General features: G+C 40.8%; 1 protein-coding gene across 1 annotated transcript in view; it reads left to right on the top strand.

The window, feature by feature from the left end:
- LOC6053197 (DALR anticodon-binding domain-containing protein 3) overlaps positions 1-10,123 on the top strand; it is a 113,691-nt gene that overhangs the window by 89,542 nt on the left and 14,026 nt on the right. The window contains exon 2 of the mRNA XM_038264644.1: positions 1,780-1,857. The gene's annotated coding sequence lies outside the window, so the exon portion shown is untranslated. The remainder of the gene's footprint in view (positions 1-1,779; positions 1,858-10,123) is intronic.

Genomic DNA, 10,123 nt, shown 5'->3' with positions numbered 1-10,123 from the left:
GTGAAAGGCAATTAAATTAAGAAAATTTTGGAGAAAGGCACTATTTATTTCAGGAAATTTGGCATATTGAACCAAAACTAGTACTTTTTTTATGGAACTTGTTCAGAAAACTGTTTTCTACAATGTGATTGATTCTAAAATGTATTAAAATGTAATGGTGTAATGTGACAGAGGATTGAAATAATAATTTTCGGAGCCTATTGGGTAACAAACAGCTTATTAAATAAATAATCCATGTTTTGCATTGTTCAATGCTCAAATATGTATCCGGGTAATGTGTTGCTGTAATTTCATGACAAATTGTACAAAGAAAAGATTTACTTTCGGTCGTATCAGTGTTTCCAGTTAGGATTTTGGGGTAATTTCAAAGAATGCTAGAAATCTGGTAAATTTGTCTCGTTTTTTTTTTGGTGGAGGTCAAATATTAGTCAAATATAGTTGGTTAGAGTCCCCAAGGCATATTCATAAGAAATTTGAGTGATATCAACTTGAATGTAACGATTTTCTGTGACTATTTTGAACAAATATCCCATAAAATCGAAAAATAATCTTCAAAAATAAAAGTTGCTCTAGCTCCCCCGACGAAATATTTCAGTATATACCGCAAAATGTTGGGAAAGAGCCCTTCTTTCTCGGTGCCAAATATCAGACATACCGATTTTTTTATCTTTGAGGTCTCAAAAAAATACACCGTGGCTAGAACTATGGGATAATTTTGACCATTTTCGTCGGGGTCATTATTTTGGCCATGAAATGGAGTCCTTAAGCTAAAATTATTCTAAAAAGTTGAATTTTTGAAAGTTGATTTTGTTAAATATTTGATATACCCCCTAAGGGACTTTACTAAAATTGGCTAGAACTATGGAATAATTTTGACCAATTTAATCGTGGTAATTTATTTGACCATGAAAATTAATCTGATAAATTAACTTTTGAAAGTTGTTTTTTTTAGTTTGTTATATTCTCTAAGGGAATTGATTTATTTATTGAGAACTTTTGAAATGTGAATAACAAAAACTGTTATTATTTTCACAGAGCGAGGAAGTCGGAGCTGACGTTGAAGTTCGAGCTGGAGTGAGACTTCGGAGACGGCATCGGATTCAGCTAATTTTCAGCAACTTACACTTGGAGTCGGAATCTGTGAAGTCGGGTATTTTTGGAGAGCTGAAGTCGGCGTTGACGTCATATCCTGCATCCAGAGTCGGAGTTGTCTTCAAAGTATGGATTCAAAGTCGCTTGAAGGAACCCGACTCAGCAGCCCTGACTAGTTCAGAAGAGTTATGGCAACTGCAGGTTTATTTGCAGATGGCAAATAAACCAAAACAATAACTTTTTTTGTTATGGAGACATACAAGTTCTATAACAATTTTTGTTATTATGCGGCTCCACCTCTCCGCACAAAATTACAAATCTTGTTATTTCTTCATGATTCCTTCTGTGTTATTGGTTTGTTATTGCAATAACAACATAATAACAGTTTAAAATATTCTTCGAACAAATCTTTGTTATTTTAACAACTAATCCGATCATCCCAGTAACATATTTCGATCTTCTCACAATATCAAAAACTGACCTTCACAAGTTATTTCCGTCTGCTCGGGAAGTTTATAGCCTAAATAGAATGTTTTGAGCTTTAATCGAGCATCAAACTCTCCATACGACGAAGATAGGTGTTTGAAAGAAAATTATTTGGATAAAAATAATATTGTACTATCACATGATTTCAAAATATTTCAGATTTCGTGAAAATTTGATTGTTTTACTTTATTTATATTTCAGACAACTAACGAATCATGGCTGTTGGTAGAGTGGCTGGAACTGGAAACATTGGATACTCAACCAATTTTCGCGGTGGAGGTAATTGACTCTCTGATTTCAACCAAACTGACTAACATGGAAAACATATTCCTGTTAAATTACATTATTTATCATTTACCGAAAGGTATAATGATAATGCATGTATGGGTCTTTCTCCGCCAACTCACTAATCAATTGCCGTGACCCTCTTCGATTTGCGTGAAGCTTTGTAATTTTGGTCTCCGATCACGAACACGAGGTCCGTTTTTCGATACATAGTGTGAGGGACGATCGACCCATTTGATTTTGAACTTGCAAAATCAAGGTGCAGGTGGTTATGTTCTACATGACCAATATGACAAAGAAAAAAAAAAAAGAACTTTGTACAAAACTCTAAAAAAAATCTATTTTTATTTATATTTTTATTCTTTGCAATTTATTTAATCATTAATAATTAATTCAAATTTAATGTTTTCGATCATTGGCACCTCTGTGGAAATAAATTGCCAAAAAACGAAAATATTGCCAAAACAAGTTTGGTTTGGACCCCCAAAAAAACAACTATCGAAATGCAATTTTCATGTCCAGTCTCAAAAACCATATTGCACCAATTTGTATGGTTCCGTAAATGTCCTCCCGGGAGAACCTTCCCCAGGGCAATGGCCACTCCGGGTGTGGCCAATCCTGCCAAAACAGCCATTTTCATTACCAGTATCAAAAACCATGAATTTTGATACCCATATTGCCCCAATTTGTATGGTTCCGTAAATGTCCTCCCGGGAGAACCTTCCCCAGGGCAATGGCCACTCCGGGTGTGGCCAATCCTGCCAAAACAGCCATTTTCATTACCAGTATCAAAACCATGAATTTTGATACCCATATTGCCCCAATTTGTATGGTTCCGTAAATGTCCTCCCGGGAGAACCTTCCCAGGGCACTGGCCACTCCGGGTGTGGCAAATATACTACTAGTTTGGTCCCAACCCCATTGCCCCAAATCATTCTGGTTTCCCGGTGACCGTCCTAACAATCTTCAATCTAAAAGAATTCCTCCCAAGTTAGTGCACAACCTGTGTCTTTCAATGTGTGAATGTGTGTGTGTGAGTGTGAGCAATAAAATTGCCACCGTGGATCCGTCTTTGACGGATGTGTTCGTTGACGCCTAGAGAAAAACTAAACTGTACTAAATACGCCATAATATTTTATTTTTTTGAAAACTTTGATCGTTAACGCTCAGAGAAAATCTTAACTTTCACTGAATACGCCTTCATGAAAATATATATTGTTTGTTTGTTTGTTTATTTCTCTGGTAGCGTAAGGTTTGCACCTTTTAAATTGCTACTTCCGATTTTGATCGACGTGCATACACAAATTTGATAACCTAAATTGTATACTAATAATTGAAAGCACTAAAATTAAAAAAAAAAAAACTAGTGTCACTTAAGTCTTAATTCGCTGGTTTAAATCGTCCTTCTCGTTGTTGTCTCGTGTTGCTGGTAGTGTAGCGTTGTCGTGAGGTAATGTCCAAGGTTCATCCGAGGGGATGGGGGTTTGCCCCTTGTGCGACCTCTTCCTGGTGGCCACAGGAGCCCGGGGTTGTCCCTATTCCACTCTTCCTTTGACTTGTGGTTAGGAGGGCCCCGGGTCTCCTGAGCCTCGGTGGATTCTCCGGTTGGCGTTTCGTCGGTTCGCGTTTCGTCGGTTGGCGTTTTGTTGGCTTTGCGTCGGTTGGCATCTCGTCGGCTTGCGTGTCGTGTTTACCAGGCGCCCCGGAGGAGCCGGAGGGTTGTCCCTATTCCACTCTTCCTTTGACTTGTGGTTAGGGGGGCCCCGGGACCTCCGGACGCGACAGTGGTTACACTTCATTCCAGTGTTCTTTGCAGTCTCTCTTGAAGGTTGCCTCAGATAAGCTGTTCTTGACTGCGGGAGGGAGTGAGTTCCAGTACACAACCCTCTGACGAACATAGTGCAGGCATATCCAGCTGTACGGTTCGCTGGGACGACCAAGTTGCGTAGACGTCGGCTTCTTGCATGGATGAGTTTCTGGTAGAGCGCTGGTGGCGTTTGGGTCGACATCAGGTTTCTCAAGAACAGACCAGATCGGTACGCAAATAGGTTTAGCATCGGACATCCAACGAGGTTCTGTTGTAGGTGGCTCACGTGGTCACGCCTCCGTAATCCGTAAACGTAACGTACGCAGCAGTTGAGGGCCACACGTAGTCGATTGAACAGACTCGATGAAAGACGGACAAAGAAAACGTCGGCGAATAGAAAGTGAGGCAGGACAAGGGCTTTGAACAGCTTCAGTTTTGTAGCCACGGGTGCAGTCGGTATGCAGCTGTAGAGTGTGCGAAGGCCGGCGTAGATTTTGCCACATTGCTGTGACACAAGACCGTCCCACTGCAGGTCGCTCTGGAAGATGAATCCAAGGTTGCTTGCACGTTCTGTCCACTGAATTTGCTCACCATTCATTTCGATGCGCAGGTCGGGAACAGAGTCACCTCTGCGGTTCGCACTTTGAATAAAGAGGGCCTTGCTTTTAGCGGGATTCACGAGCAAACGATTTCGGGTCGACCAATCGGCAACATTCTGGAGGTCCTGATTAGCCATTCTGATCAAATCACGCGCGCATGGACCAACGCCACGGATGTAGAGCTGGACATCATCTGCGTACAATTGGATGGAGCAGTGTTTGAGAACGTTCGGTAGATCGTTGATGTGGCAACAGAACAATCTAGGACCGATTATTGATCCTTGCGGGACGCCCGATGTTGGCTCAGCACAATCTAAGCAGCGATCATCACAGAACACTGTCTGCTTCCGTCCTCGTAAGTAGGAGTTCATCAAGTTCAAGGCAGTCGAAGAAAAGTTGAATTGGGTTTCCAGCTTGTCCAGCAGTTTGTTGTGGGGGATAGTATCGAAAGCTTTTGAGAAGTCCAACAGGATTAGTACCCCAACACCACGCCTGTCGATTGTGGACGCCAAATCGTCGTGGACGCGAAGCGCTGCAGTTTTGACGCTTTGACCCTTCCGGAAACCTGCTTGATATTCTGTTAGAAGATGGTTGTTGTCGATGTAGTTCGCCATTTGCTGATCGAGAAGCTTCTCAAATGCTTTGGACAACGAGCATAGGATGCTGATCGGTCGCAAGTTCGTCACGTCGTTTGAGTTCGTTTTTTCTTTAGGGGCAGAACTTTAGCATGCTTCCAATGGTTGGGAAAGGTAGATGTATTGATGAACAGGTTAAACATGTGGGTTATTTGTTGGATTACAAGTGGCAGCACGATTTTCAGAAACCTGATTGGCAAACCGTCCATCCCTACAGCGTTCGACTTTACTTCACAGATGGCGTTGACGACCTCCCAGTATTGAACGTTGCGGAACGAGAAATTGTACTGAGATGGCAGTGTTCTTGCGTGTTGAGCGTTCCTAGTTTCAGCTTGTGTGAAGCTCGAGAGAAACATACGGTTGACTTCATCGGGATCGTGGTCACATGGTTGAGATGATTTGTCTTTTCCAACTCCAAGATTCTTCACGCGGGTCCAGAGCAGCTTTGATGGGATGTTTGCGTCCAGGTGACCACCGAGAAACGTCTTTTTCGCCCGTTCGATGACAGAGTTCGCACGATTTCGCAGTGTTTTGTACGTATGTCGCTTTAGGTCCTTTACGTCCGGCGCAGCAGTTCGCCAATCCTTGTACGCCAGGTCTCTTTCTAGAATTGCTCGTTGAACATCAGTGCTTTATTGTTTATTCGTCAAGCTTATGTAGACTACTTACAATTTTCTTACATACTAGATATTATTTCTATTGTACAGATTTTTTCGTAGTTCCGGTTTAGACATTTCGAAATGTATGTACTGTGAATTTTCATTATAAAAGCGCATCATTTGATTTAATGGCGAATTTTTAAATAATTTGTCGAGTATGCAGTTATTCTAAAAAGTTGTGAATGTCTAAGAGTACGGCTTGGTTCATGAATACTATTGCGTATTACTGAAAATAATGCTGCTGACTGTATGCGTTGAGAAATAATGTCGTTGATGAAAGAGAGCATGGCAAATTTACGACGTTCTTGTAATGATTGTATGTTTATGAGCATGCAGCGTGCTTCATACGATGGGAGAGGAAATGCAGTCCAGTTAAGTTTACGTAGTGCGTACAGTAAGAATTGTTTTTGGACAGATTCAATACGTGCTTGGTGTACGGCATAGTATGGATTCCAGACGATACTACAGTATTCCAAGAGTGGCCTGACATACGTTATATAGAGTAATTTAATAGTATACGGGTCCTGGAAGTTGAATGCAAAGCGCTTTATAAAGCCTAATGTACATTTTGCCTTGTTTATTATTGTGTTATAGTGTTCTACAAAAGTTAGTTGTGAGTCTAGGATGACACCTAGATCACGTACTACTTTGCATTTTCTACTGGTTGGTTTCCTAATAATACTGTTATGTTTGGTGTTTCATGTTTTCTGCTGAAGGCAATGGAATTACATTTCTTTACATTCAATTGGAGTAGGCTTTTACTACACCATGTGTAGAAAAGATTAATTTCGTTTTGGAATACATGACTGTCATTGGCATTTCCTATTTCCATATACAATTTCATGTCGTCTGCATATACAAGTACGTTAATTTTTTTAAGAATGAAGGAAATGTCGTTTACATACAAGATGAAAAGAAGAGGTCCTAGATGGGATCCTTGCGGAACCCCAGAGGTGACGTGAATTGATTCCGATAGTACATTTTGGAAGCGAACAATTTGTTCGCGCTTAGTCAAATATGACTTAAGCCATTCCAAAAGATTCGGTTGAATTCCAATTTTCTGCAGTTTGAAGATTAATAATGGTATGTCGATTCTGTCAAATGCCTTACTAAAGTCTGTGTAAATTGCTTCTACGAAATTGCGATTATGCATTGCATTCAGTGTAAAATTTACAAATTCTAAAAGGTTGGTGCTAGTAGAGCGGCCTTTAAAAAAGCCGTTCTGTTTACATGTGATGCGGTTTTTTACTTGCTGAAAGATTTTTTCATTTATAATAGATTCGAAAAGTTTTGGAATGCAAGACAAAAGGGCAATTCCGCGATAATTACGTATGTCTGATTTTGGGCCTGACTTGAAAATAGGCACCAAAAAGACTTTTCCATGTTTGTGGGAATTTTCCAGTATTTATTGACATGTTGAAAAGATGATGCAGTGGATATGTCAATTCTTCTGCAAGGTTCTTTAGGAATGCAGGTGCTATTCCGTCGGGTCCTGGTCCTTTTGATGAGTCTAAGTCCTTCAATGCCTGGCGTACTTCCGTTTCTGACAAAGAATTGACTGAGACGTCATTTGGAAATTCCGGTATATATGAAAAGTAGTCGCGGTCGCGGTCTTCTTCGGAAAATGAGGTGTATACTTCTTTGAAAAATTTTGAAAAAGATTGCAAATTTCTTTTGAGTTACTGCCTACATTTTCGTCCAGTTGCATTTGCGATGGGAAGTTACTACTTTTGGATTTGGATTTTACGTAATTAAAGAAATTTTTCGGGCATGATTTGACTTCAGATTCGACTTTACTATTATATTCTTCGTTGGCAGAATTGAGTGCCGAAAAAAAATGGTCGGAAATATTTAGATAATTCAGAAGATTTGTGTCATTTGTATTGTTTCTGTATAGTTTGTAGGCTTTTTGTTTTCTGTTTTTTAAATTTCTTAGTAGTGGAGTGAACCACACTGGGTATTTATTGCCTGTGTTATTACGTCGTCTTCTTTTAGTAGGTACGGTTTCAGATGTTATAGTGTTAATTTCCGTATAGAATTTTCCTATTAATTCGTCGACATTTCCTTCATTATTAAATAAATTTTGCCAGTCAGTTGCAAAACAAAGTCGAATCGCCGTCAGTTGAAGAATCGCGCGATTGAAAAGTTCTTTTTTTGGTTTGCTTTGTTTCGGGCGCGTTTTTGGGGGGAATTGGAACGACTGCGGAAAGAGGAAGAGTTCCGAATGTTCGAGAGGTTTCATCGGTGTGTGTGTGTGTGCGCCGCAGATGCACACAAAGTAGAGCGAAAAAAGAATCGCCGTCAGTTGAAAAAGAATCGCGCGATTGAAAAGTTCTTTTTTTGGTTTGCTTTGTTTCGGGCGCGTTTTTGGGGGGAATTGGAACGACTGCGGAAAGAGGAAGAGTTCCGAATGTTCGAGAGGTTTCATCGGTGTGTGTGTGCGCCGCAGAGGCACACAAAGTGGAGCGAAAAAGAATCGCCGTCAGTTGAAAAAGAATCGCGCGATTGAAAAGTTCTTTTTTTGGTTTGCTTTGTTTCGGGCGCGTTTTTGGGGGGAATTGGAACGACTGCGGAAAGAGGAAGAGTTCCGAATGTTCGAGAGGTTTCATCGGTGTGTGTGTGTGCGCCGCAGAGGCACACAAAGTGGAGCGAAAAAAGAATCGCCGTCAGTTGAAAAAGAATCGCGCGATTGAAAAGTTCTTTTTTTGGTTTGCTTTGTTTCGGGCGCGTTTTTGGGGGGAATTGGAACGACTGCGGAAAGAGGAAGAGTTCCGAATGTTCGAGAGGTTTCATCGGTGTGTGTGTGTGTGCGCCGCAGATGCACACAAAGTGGAGCGAAAAAGAATCGCCGTCAGTTGAAAAAGAATCGCGCGATTGAAAAGTTCTTTTTTTGGTTTGCTTTGTTTCGGGCGCGTTTTTGGGGGGAATTGGAACGACTGCGGAAAGAGGAAGAGTTCCGAATGTTCGAGAGGTTTCATCGGTGTGTGTGTGCGCCGCAGAGGCACACAAAGTGGAGCGAAAAAGAATCGCCGTCAGTTGAAAAAGAATCGCGCGATTGAAAAGTTCTTTTTTTGGTTTGCTTTGTTTCGGGCGCGTTTTTGGGGTGAATTGGAACGACTGCGGAAAGAGGAAGAGTTCCGAATGTTCGAGAGATTTCATCGGTGTGTGTGTGCGCCGCAGATGCACACAAAGTGGAGCGAAAAAGAATCGCCGTCAGTTGAAAAAGAATCGCGCGATTGAAAAGTTCTTTTTGGTTTGCTTTGTTTCGGGCGCGTTTTTGGGGTGAATTGGAACGACTGCGGAAAGAGGAAGAGTTCCGAATGTTCGAGAGGTTTCATCGGTGTGTGTGTGCGCCGCAGATGCACACAAAGTGGAGCGAAAAAGAATCGCCGTCAGTTGAAAAAGAATCGCGCGATTGAAAAGTTCTTTTTTTGGTTTGCTTTGTTTCGGGCGCGTTTTTGGGGGAATTGGAACGACTGCGGAAAGAGGAAGAGTTCCGAATGTTCGAGAGGTTTCATCGGTGTGTGTGTGTGTGCGCCGCAGAGGCACACAAAGTGGAGCGAAAAAGAATCGCCGTCAGTTGAAAAAGAATCGCGCGATTGAAAAGTTCTTTTTTTGGTTTGCTTTGTTTCGGGCGCGTTTTTGGGGTGAATTGGAACGACTGCGGAAAGAGGAAGAGTTCCGAATGTTCGAGAGGTTTCATCGGTGTGTGTGTGTGTGCGCCGCGGAGGCACACAAAGTGGAGCGAAAACAGAATCGTCGTCAGTTGAAAAAGAATCGCGCGATTAAAATGTTCTTTTTTTGGTTTGTTTTTTTTTTTCGCGCTGACATATAGGATAGACCATTAGCGCGCGTTTTTGCATATATTTTTTTTTATTCGATTGTGAGTAGCGAGACCTCGCGGTTACTCTGCAACGTGTTTTCCGAGCCTTTCATTTGATATTTTATTTTTCATAAGTCCTTCTTTTATCATCGTTGATTGGAAGGCACGCCGCCGGTTTAGTTCGTTTAAGTTATTGTTTTAATTTCATTAGAATCGGTTACGTAGTTTCCTGTTTTCTTTTTGTTGATAATCGTGGATCGTAATAATTTATTCCAACTGGCAGTTCTAGTATTAACTCATCAAACTATCGATTTTTCATTTCATTTCATTTCATTTTATTAGGTTGCTTTAACAATTACATTGGTGCAGTTGTTATCCTGAGCTGAGATATGGACTACCTTTCAACAGCTGATTTGTTCAAAATGGGGAGAGAGTTTACTGGTACTAAGGAGAACGAATTAGACAGAGAAGGAAAAAAATTGCAAAAATAACCTTCGAAAACTATCGATTTTATGAAAAGTAAAGCGTTTTTTATTTACTAATTTTGAAATTTGCACGCGTTATCTAAATTGTACAATTAGTAAATATATACTGATAAGTCCAGCCCATAGCACTACTGCTCGGTTGGCACGCGTTCGATTTAAAAAAAAAACTTTCTAACTAATCAATAATTTATCTTTCCGCAGCCGGCTGCCTAAGATTTAAATTTTTCAACCGATAAACAAAATGCTCATGGT

Source organism: Culex quinquefasciatus, chromosome 3 (genome assembly GCF_015732765.1).
Source record: "Culex quinquefasciatus strain JHB chromosome 3, VPISU_Cqui_1.0_pri_paternal, whole genome shotgun sequence".
NCBI lineage: Eukaryota > Metazoa > Arthropoda > Insecta > Diptera > Culicidae > Culex > Culex quinquefasciatus.
This window is presented reverse-complemented; position numbering and strand designations above follow the sequence as displayed.